Source organism: Lissotriton vulgaris, chromosome 2_2 (genome assembly GCF_964263255.1).
Source record: "Lissotriton vulgaris chromosome 2_2, aLisVul1.2, whole genome shotgun sequence".
In the NCBI taxonomy this organism is placed as follows: domain Eukaryota; kingdom Metazoa; phylum Chordata; class Amphibia; order Caudata; family Salamandridae; genus Lissotriton; species Lissotriton vulgaris.
In genome coordinates this window covers 202,060,334-202,081,180 of record NC_141688.1, presented here as the reverse complement: position 1 = coordinate 202,081,180, position 20,847 = coordinate 202,060,334, and the positions used below count along the sequence as shown (strand labels likewise).

General features: G+C 45.1%; 1 pseudogene; it reads left to right on the top strand.

Annotated features, from left to right (window-relative positions):
* The first annotated feature begins 13,425 nt into the window (after positions 1 to 13,425).
* Positions 13,426 to 13,727, top strand: LOC147729228 (protein S100-A11-like; annotated as a pseudogene).
* Positions 13,728 to 20,847: the final 7,120 nt, after the last annotated feature.

Sequence of the window (20,847 nt, the reverse complement as noted above, 5' to 3'; positions counted from 1 at the left end):
CTCGAGGATCATTGTCCATTAAAACCCGTATGACTCAGATACCACGGACTCTGCCTCTCATTTGAATGAGCTGTCTTGTAATGATAATTATACAGAAAAATGCATAGGTAAATTTATTTACCACACTCCTCTGAAGAAGAAGGCAACCGCCTTCGAAACGCGTCAGGACACTAGACGAAGCAGGAATTATTATGAACCTTGTTCCCGGTTACGTGATGTAACGAGTCCAAGACAGCGAGCATCCAGCTTGTGGGGAGATGATCATACACTTCACCTTAACTTTAATATCACTACGTTGCCTGGCTGGTGAGGGGTCTCCAGGACAAGGCCATTGCAAGACAAATGAAAACCCCGAACTTGTACGCAATACTGCGAGTAGGCATCACGACAGGACTACAAACACCACAAGGCACTGCGCCCATCCAGGGGCGTGCCCTGAACATAAAGAAGGGTGTTACCTGCTACTACCCTGCAAATGCATTCGTCCTCCTCTGAAGAAGGCAACCGCCTTCGAAACGCGTCAGGACACTAGAGGAAACAGGAATTATTATGAACCTGGTTCCTAGTTTCCAGCTATTGAGCGACCTGTTATGAATAAAAGCCTTGCCTGGAAGCCCCGTGAGTGTGGTTGGTGTTTTACACTCGAGCTATCACATTTTGGAAGGTCCCATCACCTTCCTTGCTGCACCCGCCTGAAAGAGTGAACGGCGCCTTGATGGGGAATGAGCGTTGCAACAGAACTGCATTTCGCCGAGCACCGCCACGCAACGTGATGTAACGAGTCCAAGACGGCGAGCATCCAGCTTGTGGGGAGATGATCATACACTTCTCCCTAACTTTAATATCACTACGTTGCCTGGCTGGCGAGGGGTCTCCAGGACAAGGCCATTGCATGACAAATGAAAACCCCGACCTTGTACGCAATACTGCGAGTAGGCATCACGGCAGGACTACAAACACCACAAGGCACTGAGCCCATCCAGGGGCGTGCCCTGAACATAAAGAATGGTGTTACCTGCTACTACCCTGCAAATGCATTCGTCCTCCTCTAAAGAAGAAGGCAACCGCCTTCGAAACGCGTCAGAACACTAGACGAAGCAGGAATTATTATGAACCTTGTTCCCGGTTTCCAGCTATTGAGCGACCTGTTATGAATAAAAGCCTTGCCTGGAAGCCCCGTGAGTGTGGTTGGTGTTTTACACTCGAGCTATCACATATATATATATACCTCTTTCTTTCTTTCTTTCTCTCTTTCTTTCTCTACCTCTGTGTGCTTGAGATGATATACTGCTTCACTCTCTGTCTCTCCCTCCCTATATATCTCTCTGTACTGTGAGATAATTTCCTCCATCTCTTCCATTCTCTCATCCTTTCTCCCTCTCTCTCTTTCTGCTTTAAGATGATCTCCTGATTGCCTCTCTCTCTCTTGATCTCTCTCTCTGCTGTGAAACGATCTCCTGTTTGCCTTTATCTCTCTCTATCTCTTTCTCTCTCTCTCTCTCTCTCTCTCCCTCAGTCTCTCCTGTGTTGTTAGATGTTTTTCTGCTACCCTCTATCTTTCTGCTGTGAAACGATCAGCAGCTTCTCTCTCGGTTTTGATATGATTTCTTGCTTCTCTTTCTCTCTCTCTATTTCCTTCCCTTTCTTTCTCTCTATGCCTTGTGCTCGCCTCCTGCTTTAATTACTGTCTCTCTCTCTCTGATTTGGGATTATCTCCGATGTCCCTCACTCTGCTCTGAGATGATCTCTTGCTTCTCTCTCTCTCTCTCTCTCTCTCTCTCTCACTCACTCTCTTTCTCTCTCTCGTTCTTTCTCTGCAATGGGCTCACCTCCTGCTTTCCTTTCTGACTCTCTCTTTCTCTCTCTCTTTCTCTCTGATTTGGGATTATCTCCAGCTTCCCATTCTCTTCCTTACCACTCTCTGTCTCTCCTCTCTCTCTCTCCCTCTCTCTTTCTCTCTCTTTCTCTCTCTCTCTCTGTTTCTCTCTTCCTCACTCTCTCAGTTGTGAGTTTGTCTCCTGCTTCCCTTCCTCTCTCGCTCTCTCACTCTGTTTTTAGGTCGAGCAGACGTACTCTCAATGCGTGAGCATTGAGAGTGTCTGCTACAGACCTAATGTCGCCCGTATTCAGGAGAGTGGACACGACTCAGACGCGCGCTTTTGCAGTCTCGGATTTGACCGCGGGAGCGCGCGTCTGAGCCGCGCATGCGCAGAGTACCCGCGCATGTGCAGAGTAACTCACAGCCCTTGTTCACACAGACGCAGGCAGGCAGCCCCCACCCCTCTGCATGCACGCACGCACACACAGGCGAGCGCATGCACATGCAGGCACACACATACAGGCACACAGACACTCGCTCACACACCCCCCCTCCCCCACAGTCACACACACGCACGCACACACACATACAAAGCCCGCCCCCCCGCACTCGCGCGCACATGCTTCCCCACCCCCCCGCACTCGCGCGCACATGCTTTCCCCCCCCCCCCCCGCAACCCACTCATCGGCTTCCTTCGTGCGGCGGCCCTCCTCAGCTGCAGGGCCCGGCAGCAGGACTCTTCTTCCCTCCTTCGGCACCGGGGCGCAGGGTAGGCTCCTGCCTGCTCCGGTGCTCCAAACACGGCTCCGTCCGATCGCGGCTCTTCCGTGGGAGGCGGGGTAGGCTCCCGCCCTCCTACTTCCTGTTTCCTGTTGTCGCGCCGGCCTGCCTGACTTCCTGGTCGCAGGCCGGCAGAGTGACGGCGGTGATTTGCGGTATTTATTTATTTAGTTATTTATGCATTTTTCTTTTCAGTTTTTCCATGAATGAGCTGGAAAATGATATAGATCCTCCTAGGATAGGGACACGCCATCTCCCCGTTTTAATGTACGCTGATGATTGTGCACTTATGGTTTAAACAGGAAGGGGACTACAGAAACTATTGGATCATTTTGTGGGATTTATTTATGTCTGACTTAGGTCTGTCCACAAACAAAACTAAATCATATGCCATATCATGTAGACAGGCTCGCAGCAGGATATCTACATTTCACATTGGCGATACTACTCTTAAAACTTTTCCTATCTTTACGTATTCAGGGGTTCCTTTCAATTCACGTGGTACATGGGGGCACCTGAAAAGCGTAAGGGTCACTCAGGTGGACCAGGCGATTGTGGCCCTTTTTTTATTTGGCTCTAAATTAGGGTCTATGCCGCTGGACACTGCACTCCCTGTATATAAAGCGAGACTTACTGCAGTGGCTACCTATAGTGCTAGTGTATGGGGGTACACCGACTCCAGTGTTATGTTATGTTATGTTAGTTACATTTTTAATGCGCACAGCTGCTCCAGCGAAGGAGCGTCCTGGCGCAGGGAAAGGTAAACACAACACAACACTAAATCCAGCAACAAAAAAGCAGAACACTTAAAACAGGGAACATTAAAACAAGAAGGTTTTCAGGGCCCTACGAAAGGATATTAAATCATCCAAGAGGCGGATTTCCAAGGGGAGCGCATTCCAGAGGGTTGCAGCTTTCACTCGGAAGGAGCGACCCCCCATCCGACTAAGTCTAAAACGGGGGACAACCACCAAGGATTGTCCAAGGGATCGGAGTGAGCGGGTAGGAACGTAGGGAGAGAGCAGTTTGTTAAGTATCACAGGTGCCGACTCTCGAAGAATTTTAAAAGCCAGGCAGAGAGCCTTGAATTGAATTCGCTTGTTTATCGGGAGCCAGTGCAGGGACCGCAGAGTATTAGAGGTGGGGCAGGTCCGGGGCAAACCGACCACCGCCCTAGCCGCAGCGTTCTGGACTCGCTGTAAACGAAGGATCTCAGCTTGGTTCGCTCCTAAAAGGAGTGAACTGGCGTAGTCCAGCCGAGAGATAATCATTGCTTGAATGACCAGCTGTCTTGTAGGAGCATCAAAAAATCTGAGCAGGGGTCTTAGCCCGCGTAATACTCCAAAACAGCAGGCCGCCACTCTCTTCGTGTGGGTCACAAAGCTTAAGGTGTGGTCAAGCCATACTCCCAAATTCCTGAGTTCCAGGACGGGGGCCGGCGCTGATCCCAGCTCAGGAGGCCACCATCCGTCCCCCCAGTGGTCCGCATCCCTTCCAACGATCATCACCTCCGTTTTTGTCGCGTTCAGCTGGAGACAGTTGTTATTCATCCAGCTGGCCACCTCTCTCAGTCCACTTCGGAACCTGAGGGCATCCTGCTTGGCATCCCCGCTGATCGTAACCGCCAACTGAGTGTCGTCGGCATAAGAGACCATGGTTAGGCCCCATTGCCTGGCGACCTCAGCCAGCGGCTGCACGTACAGATTAAAAAGCGTGGGACTCAGCGAGGAGCCCTGAGGGACCCCCAGGTCCAAAGGATGGTACTTGGAGTGAAAAGGAGGGGTGGCAACCTAGAAGGAGCGATCACTAAGGAAGGAGCGGAACCACTGCAGAGCAGAGCCACAAATGCCAATGTCCTGCAAGCGGTGTAGAAGGATGCGATGGGAAACAGTGTCAAAGGCAGCGCTCAGGTCTAATAAAATAAGCGCTGCCGTTTGACCTGCATCGAGCACAATCTGCAAATGCTCAACCATTGCCAGAAGGGCCGTCTCAGTGCTGTGGCCAGCACCTAACCCATTCTGCGTGGGATCCAGGACATTAACTTGGGTCATATGCTCCGTGAGGGCCAGATTTACGTGGGCCTCCATGACCTTGGCCGGCCAAGGGAGCAAAGATATAGGGCGGTAGTTTTCTGGTCTCAGCGGATCCAAGGATGGTTTTTTTAGGATCGGGGAGACCACCGCTTGCTTCCACTTGGCAGGGACCAGGCCGGAAGTCAGGGAGAGATTAATCAGAGAACACACTATTGTGCGTCCCTGAAAGGCAACATCCCTGAAAAGGGCAGATCTTACCGGGTCTGCAGGCGAGCCAGACTTGACTCGCAGGGCCCACTTAGCAAACTCCTCATTAGAAAGAGTGGGAAGGGAGTGCAGCGATGGACAGCTGCTGGAGCCGCTCCAGGGAATCACTGGTGGCAGAGTGCTCGGAAACGCCTGGTAGATTTTCTTAACTTTATCCAGAAAGAAAGTGGCTAAAGCTTCGCAGTGGGAGATGGAACTATCCAACTGCGGGGGAACTCTCTTTGCCATCAGGTCTTTTATGGTTTTAAAGATGGTTTTGGTGGGATTGAGGCTATTTCGGAATTCGGCTGCGTAAAACGCCGCCCGGGCCCTGCATATAGCTCGATGGTAGAGCTTAACTGAGGCCAGGTAGATGGATTTCTTATCGGCATCGTACGTCTTACGCCACTCCCTTTCTGCCCGTCTACAAGAGGACTTCATGGCACGCAGCGCACTGTCATACCAGGGGCTAGCCTGCCGGGGACTGGACTTGCTGGAGATGATAGGTACCAGGGCGTCAAGCGCCCTGGTGATCCAGTTACAGAACCGGTCATAGCCCAAGGTGGCATTCAGCAGAGGACCTAGAGGCTCGGCACCCATAATGCGGTGAAGGTCCTCTAGCCTAAGTTTGTTCCAGTGGCGCCGAGGTATCCGCAAAGGAGGTGGAATACAAAATAGTGAGAATAAATGTCTGCACAGATTATGGTCATTCCCTTGCAGTACACAATCATCAATGACCCATATGGATTTAGGTCTGCAATTCATTAAGGATATTAAAAAATGTGCACCTACTTTACTTTGCCTTTCAATTTGGTGAAGACCAGAGGCTTCACTGACACAGCCAATAATTAATTGAAAGGAGGAAACCTAGAAGGTAAACTTTATTGTGCAAATGTTTGTTTCATATGCAGAGATAACCCTCTGACAGGCCATGTGCTGTGTGCTTCCTGCCAGGTATTCTGTGAGCATTTGCAAAAAACTGTTTAACACGGAGGGGGTAGGAAGGGAATCTAGACTGTACGATGTGTTGTAGACTATTGACTTTAAGGGGAGGGAGGGAGTTAAGTCCAGCAGTGAGATACGCCCGTAGGCACGTTACAATGGGCTTTGCTGCCCACAGACCGTGCGCCGAGGTGTTGCGATCTCTGACCCGGCGAGGTTCTTTCTAGCACCTCCTGACATGCCTGTGTCTACTATTGTGGTCTTACAGCGCCGTGAAGTTCTGTGATGTATAAGCGCTCCCTACTATGCTCACACACAAAACCTTCGTCAATATTTTTGTACCCAATGAGCTTGCTTCATTCGAGGCGGTGATTTGCGGTATTTATTTATTTAGTTATTTATGCATTTTTATATAGCGCGGACTTTACCCGAAGGCGGTATTTATTTATTTATGTATTTATGCATTTTATATTCTATTATCTTCGTGTTATTTGGGAAGATTATGCAATCTGCTAGGCGTCTGCCCCTTCCTCTCTGGTCACGCACGCTAACGTATTTTTTTTTTTCATGCACAGTGTTTACACGCAGTATTTTTTTTTCTCTTGATGTAAATTGTTCGCCGTGGTTTGGTGGGAAGTAAACTACTGCAGTTCAGGGAAACAACTGGAGCGCTTTCCAAATATAGCAGTTAAGAAATACAAAGTTAACTTGTCTAATTTGCAAGAATATGAGTAATCGTGATAGTAACCAACCGAGCTTTTTGTCGAGAGCCCTGTTTCTAATCTCGCTCTGTGACGTGGGACTGCCTGATAAAACGCAGCTAATGCGAGGGTAGTGGTCTGGGATTGTGGTAACGTCAATAGAGTTTTATACAGAGGTTGTCTTTTCTTAGCTTAAAACAGCCACTTTGCGGCACTAGGGAATTGTTCCGTAGCAGGCACTATCTTGGAGGTCCCTTTTGAAGGCCTGGGAGGAGGCAGTGGTCCGAAGTTTTTTTTTGTCCTCTCGCCGTTTGTAAATACAAAACATATTGCATTACAAATGCTATAGGTATCACATTTGCAAAAGTTATAACTATTGGCATTGTAAATGACGAAGCTATTAATTTAGCTATTTAAAAAAAAGAAACATAAATAAAAACTTTGCCATTTACAATACCAATAGCTCAAACTTTCCTAATGTGAGACCTATTGCATTGCAAATGCTTGTTCTCTCTTTCTGCTGTGAAATGATCTGCTGTCTCGCTTTCTTCTCTTTCTCATTCTTTCTGCTGTGGGAACGTCTCTTGATTCAAATACTCTCTCTCCACTGTCTGTTTCTAAGTGCCAGAATGTTTCTGCCATTTACCAGGGAGAAGCCTTTGACAGATTTCTAACTGGTCAATTTGCACTTCATGGCCAGGCTGCATCAACAGAACTCTCTGCTCTATAAAAAGTCATAACACTACTATTACCAGAGCTTCATTTCTCCATTTGTCAGTCCTTGTCTCTCTCAGTCTTTCAATAGTGTTTTATTATCCTCACTGAGGCATAACTCTCGCCTCTGATTGATTACACGTACACTTGTTTTCATAGATGTTTGTTCTGCCCATGATCACGCCTATCTCTAGTCCAGCTGTGACAGAAGTTGCTTCACATGAACCCATTTCTCTCTCCTTACAGCCTCCCTCTTCTCTGGAACTGTCTGCATCAGAAGCAAAGTACATATATATATACAAGGGACTCTGTGATATCTGTATTAAAGCACACCTCTAAAGTCTTTATAATCCAAGACTTGTGACGCACCCAGTTACTGATTGTAAAAAAATAATGCCAGAACTCAACTGCAATATAATATTTCAGTTTTGACCTTGCACTGTCTGCTGCCAGCAGCTGAGGGGAAAGGCAGGTCTAAAGTAGCTCTCTATAGATTAATACGAAATGTGGCTATCCTGTCTTCTCTAAGTCAGACGGGGGGATCCCTGGGATCTACAGGTTGAACGATAAATGTTGGCCTTCCCTGTTTTGAGAGGAAAGAGGTCACACAGTGCAGAGGGTATTTGAACAATTATAAGAATAGTATTCCACAAAGAAAATGGGATCGTTAACAATCTATATTTATTAAAAAAATATTTTTCAATCAATCACATAATAAAAACAAAGCAAGTTCATACAATTTTCACAAAACAGTTTAAAATCCAAGTGAAAGATACCTTGGAGGAATAAAAATCAACAGTGTTGCACATACATGATATTACGCCACGCAGGAAGTGGAGACATAACTAAAACATATGTGAAAAAAAATATATACAGCAAAATACATGTAATTACAATAAACCCCTTAGTGAATATGTGGCTCACCAGATATCTTAGCCACTCAATAAAACAAGATCCAAAGAGCCTGGCCTAGTTCAATTACTGTAACGCTTTAGTGGAGAAATGAGACACCCATCTAAAGTATTACCCGGCCCTAACTGGATTCTTCTGAACAAAGAAACAGTGCGTCGACGCGTTTTGGTGCTGTACAGTTGATTTTGTGGCACCTTCCTCAGGACTTCTCTTTTCTGGGGTTTCAGAGAACGGATGATTATACCGTATCTGTGGATATATTGGGAAAGGTACACGGAATCAATTGTTGTACATGATATCTGTATATCTCTCTCTTGAGGCGGTCGGTATTAGTCACTATTACCTCAAGTACACATTATAGCTTCCCCACACTAAATTAGCTCATATTATTGTTTGACAGTTCACCTCTCCTGGCACTGATATAGTCGCTCAAAGAGTGCATGTTTGGTCACTTCTTGTTAGTTTGATGAGTACCTTTGACAACTCAGTTACATTTTCATTATGCATTGCTGTTATTTCAGAGTACTCACAGTCATACATCTGTAAAAACCAATGACATAGCTACCCCTCCGAATCATTTTCAATGTGGAAAACCTTTAAACTAAGAGGGGGCTCAGTACCCAGGAACCCGCAGGAAGTAATACTTGGGAAATCTCACCCTTAGGGTTCTGTGGGCGAAGTACCGTGATGTGGTCAGGTTGTTATCGCTCTGGGCTATCTCAAATTTTGTTCATTCGGCCTTCTGTCGAATAATGATATATATTTGTTAGAGAGGAACACTTCTATACCCTGTCAACTAGGAGGATCTGTGTAGTTAACATCATTACCTTTCTCCTAGCTTTGGAGCTCCTTATCTTGGGGTCTCTTTTCTTCTCTCAATTGTCAGGAGTTCTCTCAAATTTCATGCATCTGTGGTGTTAATAGACATTTCTGCAGTGTTATATACCCATATCTCACCTGTATTTTACAGTCTCTCACATATATACCTGAATCATTTATGGTATTAGGCTGGGAGTATCTTACCTCAAATAGTTTTAAAACATGCTTCGAACGGGCATATAAAGTTGGAGTTCTCTTCCAGAACCAGATATGTTCTGTTGGTAAAAGGACATATGTGAGGAAATTGTTACTCCTGATGTTTATAGGTGCTGGCTTAGTTGCTCCTGGCTCTATTGTCTACCCCGGATCATAGCTTGCACTACTCTATGCTGTGTTCTATTACACCTCCCAGTGAGGTTTACCTTCTCCTAGAGAGCACCTATTGACTGCTCCTATTACTCTGGGAGAACATGGTTATCTCTTTGTTAGTTATTGTGGAGATATCTCCCTTAGTAGGTTTCATGCTCAAACCCACCCAAACCATGAAATATAGGTCTATGCAGTAAGACCAGCCTCCCCTCTGACCTTTAGTGATGTGGGGCTAAGGGTGTCTGTTGGCTTAAGTCCTTGTAAAAATGCTCCTGCTATTTAATTTAAAATCTAAGTAGCCACCCATATGGTAAGAGTCCTGCTCAGATAGCATTTGGGCTTAATGTGCACTTACCCGAATTTCAAGGTGGCCGTGTTTCTGCCTCGTTCCTTCTCTTGCTGTGCTATGTGATGTTTGGGACATGTTTTTATATGTATTCCTAATTGTCTAACTCCCACGACTATCCTGTCTTCTCTTCTGTGTTTATGTTGTACAGTGAAAACCAAAAGGGAGATATTTATGGCAATTTGTTTATTTTTTGCACTTACAGATAATTATAGAGCAATTAGAAACTTTCTGCATGTTTCTACAAATTCCATACTACCGCACTATTTAAAAAAAAACTGAGGTATAATACTGATTCTAAATTCTTTTTGCCATTAATATCTAACAGCTTTTTTGATGTGTACATTTTTCCTCTAAGATTATTTTTTTATTCTTCAGGTCTGCAAACATGTCCTCTCTTTTATATGAAAGAGCTATGTACAATGAAATTAGGTGGTTCGTGGGAAAGGTGATGGTGTGACAATGTATTACATGTGATGTAGTATCCCTTTCCTTACATTAGTATATTACAAGTTAAGTTGGAGTTCTAGAACCGTATAAAGGAATCCAGCCTTCAGCCTCGTTTCTCCATGCAGTCATGGAACTCCTCAGTGACTACAAATATACTTATAATGTACAGCATGGAGTACGTTATCACATATATAATGCGTGTTATTTATGAGTAAGATTGTATACTGTTGAAGAAAGGAGTTCTGTTTTAGAATGAAAGGTAATAACAGGTGAGGGCCAGGCCCTTTAACGGAGAGGTTTCATGCACAAAAATGACCATCCTTTCTTTTGCCTTTTATTTGATTCAGAAGTTGATTCAAAAACTGCTTTGCTGTTCTGTTACTTTGCAACTTCCATTTATTGTATTATGCTGTGATTGGTATCAGGAATCAGTTTCCCTCATGGTGTTTGCAACTCTTCTCTTAAAGTTCTCAGTGATCTGGTGCATTGACTGCAATTTAAAACTAAATTATGTTTATCAGTTTGAAATGTTGGTACTTAACCACCACCTCTTACTTACTGATGATGTCATACCACACTGTTGTTTTTCCCCTCTATCTTTTAAGTCTCTCTTTCTGCCGTTCAGTGGTTTTTGACCATTTGTGGCATCTTCTACTCTTTAATACATATCATGTGATTATGTTGATCCATTGCCTCTATGGTCTAATCCTTTTCTCTTCTTTAGACCACCACGTATTCATTATTGGAATTTAGGGATCCCACATAATCATTAATGGATGCTAGAGAACATGGCCTAAGCACTTTTGGTCATTGAAACTACACAAGAACACACAGAAAATACAGAAACAAGCAATTCATCAAAAATAATTGAAATATTTACTTTAATTCACAAAAAAAATTAAGAAAATCAAACCTTTCATTTAAATAAGAAGGTCAGTGCTTTTGAGGTCACTCCCAAACTAGGTATATTCCATTTGTTGCACATGCCTGCTCATGAACCAATCCGAGGATGAAAACTTTCATTTTAGACTCCGATTTCAAATTCCTTCACATCAACAGACAATTTAAATATTTTCAATTGTACTACTTCATAGATATACACTGTGTAAATATGTTACATTTTTTTCATTTTCTAAGTAGTCGTGGAACCCCTGAGTAGACTTTGCAGACCCCTAGAGGGCTCCGGGCCACATGTTAAGAACCACTGGTCTAACACAAGTCCCTGCCTAAATTCTCAGTATTTTGTGTCAAAGCATATCTTTTTAAAGACACTGACTACAGTTGATTCTTTGTCAATTTTACTTCAATTTTGGTCAGTGTACTCTCTTCTTATGATGAGATGAGTTACTTTTGTAACATTTTACTAGGTAAATTGTGGGGTTCAATATCATTTTAGTGGCTCACAGTGGTGAATAAATATCTATGTTTTAGTAGGCCAGAAAGTGTGTAGTCAAGCTTATGGACCAAACTGCTATCAAACCATCAACAGGAGTCTTAGGTAGGGTAATAAGTTCATCAAATATATTCTTATGTAACACTTTCTAATTTGCTAACTCTGCCTGCAACTTATCCTGTGTGTTTTGGCCCTTCCTGGTAGAGATGTATGTATTATGTATTTATTGTCACATGTCCTCCTGTAAAACTCATCTAAGCTCTTCATCAGCATCTGGCACCTGCTGCACTATGTTTGTAATGTGGTTACATTATTTGAAAACTCTCTATAGGTGTTCCTTCAGAATCAAAGGAATGTAGCCAAATTAACACAAATTTGTTTATCCTTCTTCTTGAACTGTATCTGGCTAACTCTTGTCATTGCCATGGAAACTCCTTGCCTGTGTTAGTCACTTCATCCTTTACTTCTGGGTACAAGACAGTGTGAGAAAAATGTCGTAGAAAACAATTTCTTACATTATTACAAATGTAGCTATTAAGATAACTGGAATTCCATAAATTATTTCTGACCGCTGGTTAACTATACTTAGGTATCCAACATCACAGATAACATAAAGACTTTACAAAGGATCTACCACTATTACGTGTCTTATCAAGTGGACCCTCATCTGTTTTTACTGTTAATCAGTGCAAATTGTAATTATTAACTGAACAATAAACAAATATTTATTGTTTTCATGTCCTGATCCTTCAGATGTTAACATTCTTTACAGACCAACTTTGAGAAAAAATTCCTTCAGGTGCCCTGAAATAGTAATATTTTTATATATTAGTTTAGTTAAAGTTTAGTAACAGGCACAAGCCCTCCAAGATATAGAACAAGCATATCTCAGGACCTACCGTAGCTGGGTATAATGTCAAAGTTTGTTTGCGAAAATCTCACCAGACATCGCTACGGCTATCTCCGCTAGTAACAAGATGGTTTGGCAAGAGCCTCAGCACAAGCTCAAACATGATGTAACCATCATATTCAAAGATGCCATTGGCTGCACCACGTACATGGACACTCTCATTAGATACATGGCACACCATCACTGCCTACTTCTCCCTCGGTAGACCCTCGTATACAGACCGCCAGTACCCCAAAACAATTACGTCAGCAACAACAAGTACTTTGTCATTCCCTACATCATCAGAGCCAGCCCCTTCATCTTTCTCAGAGACCTTCACCCTCACCTAGTAGACTGCATGATCTAGAACAGGGGTCTCCAACCTTTTATGTAGTGAGAGCTACATCTGGTCAGTGAAAATTGTCGTGAGCTACTAAACCCCAAGCAGCTCGCGCATTTTTCTGAGAGACCTCCCGCGCCCCATTTCATTGGTGTTAAACCTAATTTCTTCAGAGCCCATACTGTGGTTTGAACACAATACTAGAGAGTTCCCAAATATTATGTTTTTATAGTTCTTACTGGTACTGTACAGTGGCTTCGTACTGCTAATATGTCAGAACTCTGCGTTACCCTTTTATCAACTTCAGGAAGGTTGAAGGCTAAGTTTGCCTTACCAAACTGAGGCCTCGCCCGGCTGGTGTGACACACAGTCTTGCAGCAAGTGCCAGTACCTCCTGAGTCCCTCAGGTCTGTGTTGATAAACTCCAGAGTCCATGCATAACTACTGAGTATGCTTGTGTAGGCACACTTTTTGTAGACACCAGAGGACAGGTTTTGGGGAGGAGGAATGACCCCTGAATTGCTCTGGACCTGCCTCGAGGTCATCAGAGGAAGATGTAGGTTGGCTGTGTGGCTCAATAAAGCTGGAAAGCTTTCTGCTTGCCTGATGCTCGTTGCTCCTAGTCCAGAGACAGTTCGGACACAAACGGCCAGCCCTTTCCAGACTTTCACAATGGCACAGATGTGTACAGTTCCGAATGGAGCTTCAGAAATGGAGCGCTACATGGAATACCCGATCACCACTTTTCACCCATACGCTGGCAAGGAAGGAGACCGCAGCAAAATGTCATTCGAAGAGTTTGAACATTTCATTACTGGAGCGTAAAAGCTTAAGAAAGAGACACTGAAGAAAATGATGGCCTCCTAGTCTACTCTAGCCTTTGGTGGTGTTGATGGGAAGATAGATAATCAGAGTGAGGAGGTTTTAGCCTAATTGAGGGTATGGTGATTGCCTGCCACAAGGCAATAATGTGAAGGCAACTCTGCACCCAAGCCAGATCTCAAGATTGCACAGACATACATCACACTTTGCTACTTTACAGTTACCTTCCATAAAAGATTACAACACTTTTGTCATAATGATCAGAAATGGGGGGGGGGGGCACCACCTGGTGTCCTCTGGAACAGTCAGGCCTTTGTTAGGCACAGTGCTTCCAGTCACGTGAGTGTTCCTTTTTTTTAGTCCTTTCTTCTTGCCTTAACATTAGATTATGGAATATCAGGCCTCGTCCTAGCTAGACCTAAAAGTAATTTCATACACAACTGAGCGCCACGAGAGAAACAGACCCCTCTAAGCACATCGGTGCCACAGGGGCAGCGCTGATTCCACAGAGAGAGGAAACGGGCTAAGGTAGCGCTCTTAACAATGTGGGGTGCTCGAGAGAAATGGAGGCGGCAAGAAGTCCATAACGAGGCACATGAGACGGTCCAAGACAGCGCCGACCGCTGTGAGATAAGATGGGCTGAAGCGGCGCTCTAATATTAAAGTGAGGTGCTTGAGAAGGGTGGGAGAGGCAGGAAGACCACACCGAGGGGCAGGTGATGAGCCAGTCAGAGACAAGCTGCGTGGGCTGAAAAGGCCCCAGGGCAGAGCCACGCAGGTGAGACGGACTGAAAGCGCCCTAGACTACTGTCTGGCATGGGAGATCGCCTGAAACTGCCCAGAGAACAGATAAGCGACTTGAGCGGAGAGAGCCCCAGATCACAGCTAGTCAGGGCAGGTGGTCTGGGAAAGCCCAAGAGCACAGTTAGACATGCACGATGAGCTGGGACAGGCCCAGACTACTGCCAGGCATGCGAGATAGGGAGAGATAGACCCAGGCAAAGCAGGACCAGTAAAACATGAGAAAGAAGGCGCTTGATTTTCTGTGAAAGGGGCAGAGAAAACGTACCGTTCACTTAAGACACGGGGTTGCGGCGTTGCAGCTTCCAGGAAGGTATTTTCTTATAGAGTGATGGCTTCCTTCACTTCATGCAGGGAGTGTCCTCGTGAAGGAGTGAAGCCCCTGTCCCACTGGGGTAACCGTGTAAAATGATGTTCCCCCACAGAATGTGATGAGGTTCAATGGCCTTCAACTAACTGCCCCCCCCCTCCCCCACACCCCACGCGTTTGGGGGCTCTGGAGGCTGGACTTCCCGTTGCATCGTGGGGGCTGCATGCAGGGCCAAAGTGGGGGAAACAAAAACAGCCCTGGCAAAAATGCTCAAACCTGCCTGGTTCCCTTTGTTTTACTGTGGAACCTCCCACTTTCCAAACATCCATCCGCTCTCCCTCTCTTATTTTCTCCTCTATCCACCTCTGATAGCTTTCTCTCCACCTCCCTCCCTCTCTTGCTGTCTCTCTTGAAGCCTCCTCTGCTTGCTGCAGTTCATCTCGGAAAGCAGGGAAAGGTGACAGAGGCACCAGAGAGGCCCTGTGCCTTCAACACCGGCCTCCAAGGGCTCCAGACCAGCGGGGAAACAGAATACACGATAGAATAAAAAGAGGGTCCGGGCCTGGCTCCGTGGGCCATTGTTACGAATCTGCCCCACCCTCACTGGAGGCGCTATGGTGTTATGGCTCCTTGCAAGAGGCAGATGCGTCACTCAGAGGCTTCTTCCATTGCACGCGGGGGTGGGTTGCTGTCCCGTCCAGACCAGGCCTGACCTTCAGCGCCATGGTCTTGGGCTTCCAGCCAGAGGGACTAGTGTCTGCAAAGGTATCCTCCTCCCCACGCCGCATAAAGCGCATACTGTTACACGCAGCGCCCAGAGCCCCGTCCCTGACGCCTGCATAGCCCGCCCTAAGGCAGCATAAAAGCGGCTTCAGTACCTCTGTCCTTGGCCTAGCCGGGGGCCCCAGGGAGCTGAATGGGCTCTCCTCCATGGCAGGCCGCCCCTCTCTGCCCACCGTCTTCATTGATAATCCCAGAACAAGCGCCTCCCAGGGCCTCTGAAAGGAAACGTTTCGCACAACAGTAAATCCTGAGCTCTAGGTCTCTTCAATGGCTGCTGTGTGTCTCCCTTTTCTAAGCACGGGAGATAAGCAGTCTGCGGGCGTGAGATTTTGATCGATTATCTGATCACTCTGATCCTTATCTCACTTGAGTCCCTTTTGGATCGGTTATTGACTGTCATTGAGTAAAAGGCAAACCCACATAGGTTAAATCAACCCCATAGACTGACGCAACTCTAAAGAACCACTTGCGACTGAAAAGTTTAAAGATTTATTATAAAGCCAAAATCAGTTGCAAGTACAAACACCTCAATATAAGGTTCAAAAGGTATACAGGAAACAGAATGAACATGAACTCTCTAATAGATCTCAATCGACAAAAGAAAACTACTAAGACCAATTCAAAAATCAATAAGTTGAATATCATTGACACAAAGTGAATCTGAAGCGTCATTTACAGAAAGAAAATGAAACAGGTTAAACTGTCCCTACACTATGCTAGATGACATCCCTACTCGACAAGTTCTTTACCTAAAAAGGTGTCAGCCGTTGGACTTCCAAAGAAGCTCAATCTCTCTTAGTCTCAGATGGAAACCTATGTCGTATAGCAGTACCCTTTCTGCCTACCCATCCGCTCTCTAAGGGTCCTCAGGCCATCTGCTCTACCTTCTCCCCGGGGTGCTGTCCCTAATACAAAATCACAGTATGGGTGGAACGCCCCTTTGGGACGCCCACCACGTATACACTTCACGTGGTCTCGCTTCTGGTTTTTTCCATAGTTTCGTTTCTTTGGATCGTCTGTTAAGTTGACCTTGCTTCCCAGGCGCCGTCTCCATCGTGCCGGTACCCCCCTGACATTCCGGTCGACTCCTCCGGACCCGAGCCTATCTCCTCAAACAAAGCTCTATTCATCAAGCTTTTGATTGGTACCCCCCTCGCACCTGCAAACAGACACTTCGAAACAGGGCCCCAAATTCCAGGCTCCCCTTATCTTACTAGGCCGTAAAACTTCGACCAGCATTGGCAATTTATTTTAACGAGGCTTTTGACTTTTAGCTCACACGTGCAGATCAAAGACAACCCACTATCTCTCCTGGCCCACTAAATTATGTGCAGTAGTCTGCACTCTACGAACTCTTATTTCTTCAGCTTTAAAATAATATGCTAACATACCACACTAAAGTTATACAAAAACACTTCTATAAAACATTGCCTTTAACATATATAGATAAGCAAAATCATTGATTATAATGAATCCATGTCGTGTAAAAGATGCAATGGTACATTTCGTTCTCACACAGTGCCATGTGGTCTGCAGGTTTCTTCATTTTACGCTTTACATCTTTCTTCATTTAGCAGCTACATACATGGAACCTGATTAACACATCTAATGTTTCTAAGCATTCCCACACATTTCTACATTAGCCCACCCTCTATACGGACTTTTCTAACTCTAATAAACACTCTAGAGTAAATACAGATACATTTTCTCACTTCTTAAGTTACATTAGCTAACTTTACGCCACAGGCTTGTAAATATGACGTATACATATTTTTCATTCAAATTGCGCTCTCTCAGTTCCCCCCTTTGATGACCTCTAGGGGTCATCACTAGTACAACAATTTGAATGTCACACAGAACTTGTTGCAAGGCTCCCTCTTTTTATCGTTTCTAGAGCTCTCAGACTTCTATATTGATGATCTTGCATAGCAGCTAATCTCCGTTCCTGTTCTCTCATGGACCTTTGCAACCTGTTTGATGTATACCATTTGTACAGTCTCACTAAACCCCACAATATGATTATGCAAATTAAAATTATGAAGATAGGCTTCAGAATATAACAGACAAAGCTCTTCCCGAGATTGGCAAACCAACCTCCAACTTTACCCATTCCGTGACCTACTTTTTCCCAAACATTTGCCCTTGTTAGGTCTTCAATTTCTCGATGTATCTTAGTAATATTCTGTATAGTCTTCTCAAGAGGTTTTGAATTATCTGGCATGTAAGTGCAGCATTCCTGGACCTTCAAAGCCTTGCAAACTCCGCCCTCTTTCGCTAGCAGAACATCTAAAGCAAGACGGTTCTGAAGAACCATTGCTCTAATCGACTGCATCTCTCCTTCTACTAACATTAATGACCTTGCAGTACTAGCAGACAATCTATCCACAACTGTAGCTAGTCTCCTGGTCTTAACATCATTAAGTATTAAACCTAAAAGAGGAAACATTGCTCCAAATACGTCTCCAACTACTTCAGCATCTCCTACATCCCGTTTCCCTCTTCCCGAAGCCTTTCCCTCTATGATCTCTAAATCCTTTGCATGGTATATTTTGGGGAAGACAATTGCCAAATAACATGAACCATACCAATTGTCAGGCAATTTTACATAGGCACTTCTTCCACATACAAAATATACATTAGGAATCACTTGCATCCCTTTCAAGAAGTCTTTCGTATAATATTCTAACCGAAAAGCATGTTCACAACTAACTTCACCTACAAATACACTCTCATAATACGTTTTGCTTCGGGTCAGGCATAACTTTCCTTTCTGTGTTCGATCTAAAGCTATCGGACCATTACTACCCTTCTTTTTGTGTGCCTTTTCCTCTTCGGTCCAATCTGTTTTCCATTGTCCTGACATTTTTAAAATCTTCTGCCTCCTGTAACGGTCATCAACTTGTCCAATAAACTTTTTCTCGATCTCTGACACTTTGCAAGTCAAATTATTTCGGCGTGCATATGAAGTATCTAATGTATCCCAAGGAAGGAGGAATTTAGCCAATCTATCTTCCTTCTTGTAATAGTCCCACTTATTCATTTGCTTATAATTCGGGACTTCGGGCAGTACCGAGTCATAATTTGAAAAATAGTACTCAAACCCCTCTCGACCATAAAATATACTGAGCAATAAACTACATGTTATCCCATATGTCAATGGAAGATGATGATATCGAATGCCTTCATCTACGGAAGCTGGCAATTGCATGCAGACATAACAATCCTTGGCCTCCATGGCATCAATATACTCATACAATAGTTTGGCATATGCGTTTGTTCTGAAATTTCCCTGCGACTCATCTATGTGTAACCTACGGGCCTCAGCTGCCAATAAAGCCTTTTCCTGTATTACCTTGTTCTCCTCTTTCTTTCCAACAAGATCAGGTTTCAAAGTCGTTACAGGCTTTACATCTGCTGTCTCAGTTACACTTGCATGTCCCACTATGTATGATACAGTAACTACTATGATTATAAGAGAAATTACTACTGCTATAAGTGTGCCTACTATGCATTTTGCTTTGCGATTCGAACTGCCGGTCTCCATGTTATCAGACAGCGTAGCTTTCTTTGAAAAAGTCTCTTTTGATTTCTTCACTCAGCTTACATTTGATTTCTCAGTCTGTGTACCACACTTAAAACGACAAAGTCTCCTTTCAACAAAGTATCCTTATTTTTCAGCAACAGACAACCCTAGCCCTTCTCCATCCACTAAATAAAATCCCTAATTTTCTTCTTCTTTCCACTAGGCGCTAGGTTATCTTCTTTCTCACTGGTTTAATTACAAAGTCTTTAGGTATCTACAATAATTCTGGTGCCAGCAGCTCTAATGGCGTATTCCAACAGTTCTAAGCGAAGGATGGTTTCTTCATGTGCTGGTACTGGATGACCCAAGGTTGGAAACTCTAATCTATTTAATACCAAGTCCTTTATCCGGCTTAGATACAGAGGGACGGGGAGTGTGAACGTTAGCAACCCCTCAGTTTCGATTCCAGGTGTCAACAGCCGTACTTCCACCGTTACAATTGGATCGAGATTGGTCACTTGCACTTCCCTCACCCTCCCGGATCTCTGTCCCCAAGACATCTGCCGCCAGGTAGGTCCACTCAGGAGTGGCGTACCTTCTGCAGGGCACTCGTACCCTCCTTGATCTTCTTGGACTCTCAGAGCCTGAGTCCGCTGCAGCTTCGTCTAGGTCTGAGTCTTCAGAAATCGGGACAAGAGTTCTCTCTGGATTTGCTCTCAGGCTTGGCCTTCTCCTTCTTTCCGGCCAGCTAGCTTCTCCACTCCTTGTCCTCCTGCTCCTTGTTCTTGCACTCAACTCTTGACCACTTGCAGCTTGATCAGTGTCTGATTCGTACTCCCAGCTACTTTCTCCTTCCGTAGCAGCCTCAGTTTCACTGGTGTATTGACCGTCCTCGGCCTGGTCAGACACACTCTCAGTCTCCTCTGACACCTCTGCAGCTTGGCTGATCCCCTCTGTGGCTTCTCCGCATTCAGCTGGGTTTTCATCCGAGAGAGGAGCTGCTTCTTCCGCAGGAGCTGGAACTCTTCGAGTGTGTGAGGCGTGGATCCAGTTGGGCAAGCCTCCACACTTCACTGCAGTGTTCGTGATCAATATGACTTGGAAAGGTCCTCGCCAGCGCACGTCTAGACAATTCTTCCAGACGTGTTTCTTCACCAGGACCCAGTCCCCCGGACACAGATCGTGGCACAGGTCATGAGGCGATGGAACTTCAGCAGCCTGCACCTGAAGAGACACAGAATGAATGGCGTCAGAGAGTCCCTTACAATAGTCCAGGATCAAATCATCTGTGATGTTCAACAATGCTGCAGTTGGAACGGATGGTAGTCTCATAGCCCTCCCCATTAGCACCTCATGTGGGGAGAGACCTGTCCTTCTGTCTGGTGTGCTACGTATGCTCATAAGGACCAGTGGAAGTGCATCAGGCCAGCTCAAGGATGTCGACGAACAAACTTTGGCAAGTCGGGACTTAATAGTGCTGTTGATTTGCTCCACGATCCCTGAGGCTTCTGGTCGATAGCTACAGTGCAGCTTCTGGTCTATACTTAGGGCTGAACATAGCATCTTCACAATTTCGCTGTTGAAATGTGTTCCTCTATCTGATTCCAAAGAGGCCGGCACCACGAAGCGCGGTATCAGTTCTCGAAGCAATAGCTTTGCTACTGTAAGTGTGTCACACCTACGTGTGGGGTAAGCCTCAACCCATCTGGAAAATATACAGACAATCACTAGGACGTATCTGAGGCGATTGCACTTTGGCATTTCAATAAAATCTAATTGCATTCTATTGAACGGCCCCCCAGACCTCCCTAAGTGGCTCAATGTGACTGGTGTTCTCTTCCCTACATTCAGTTGT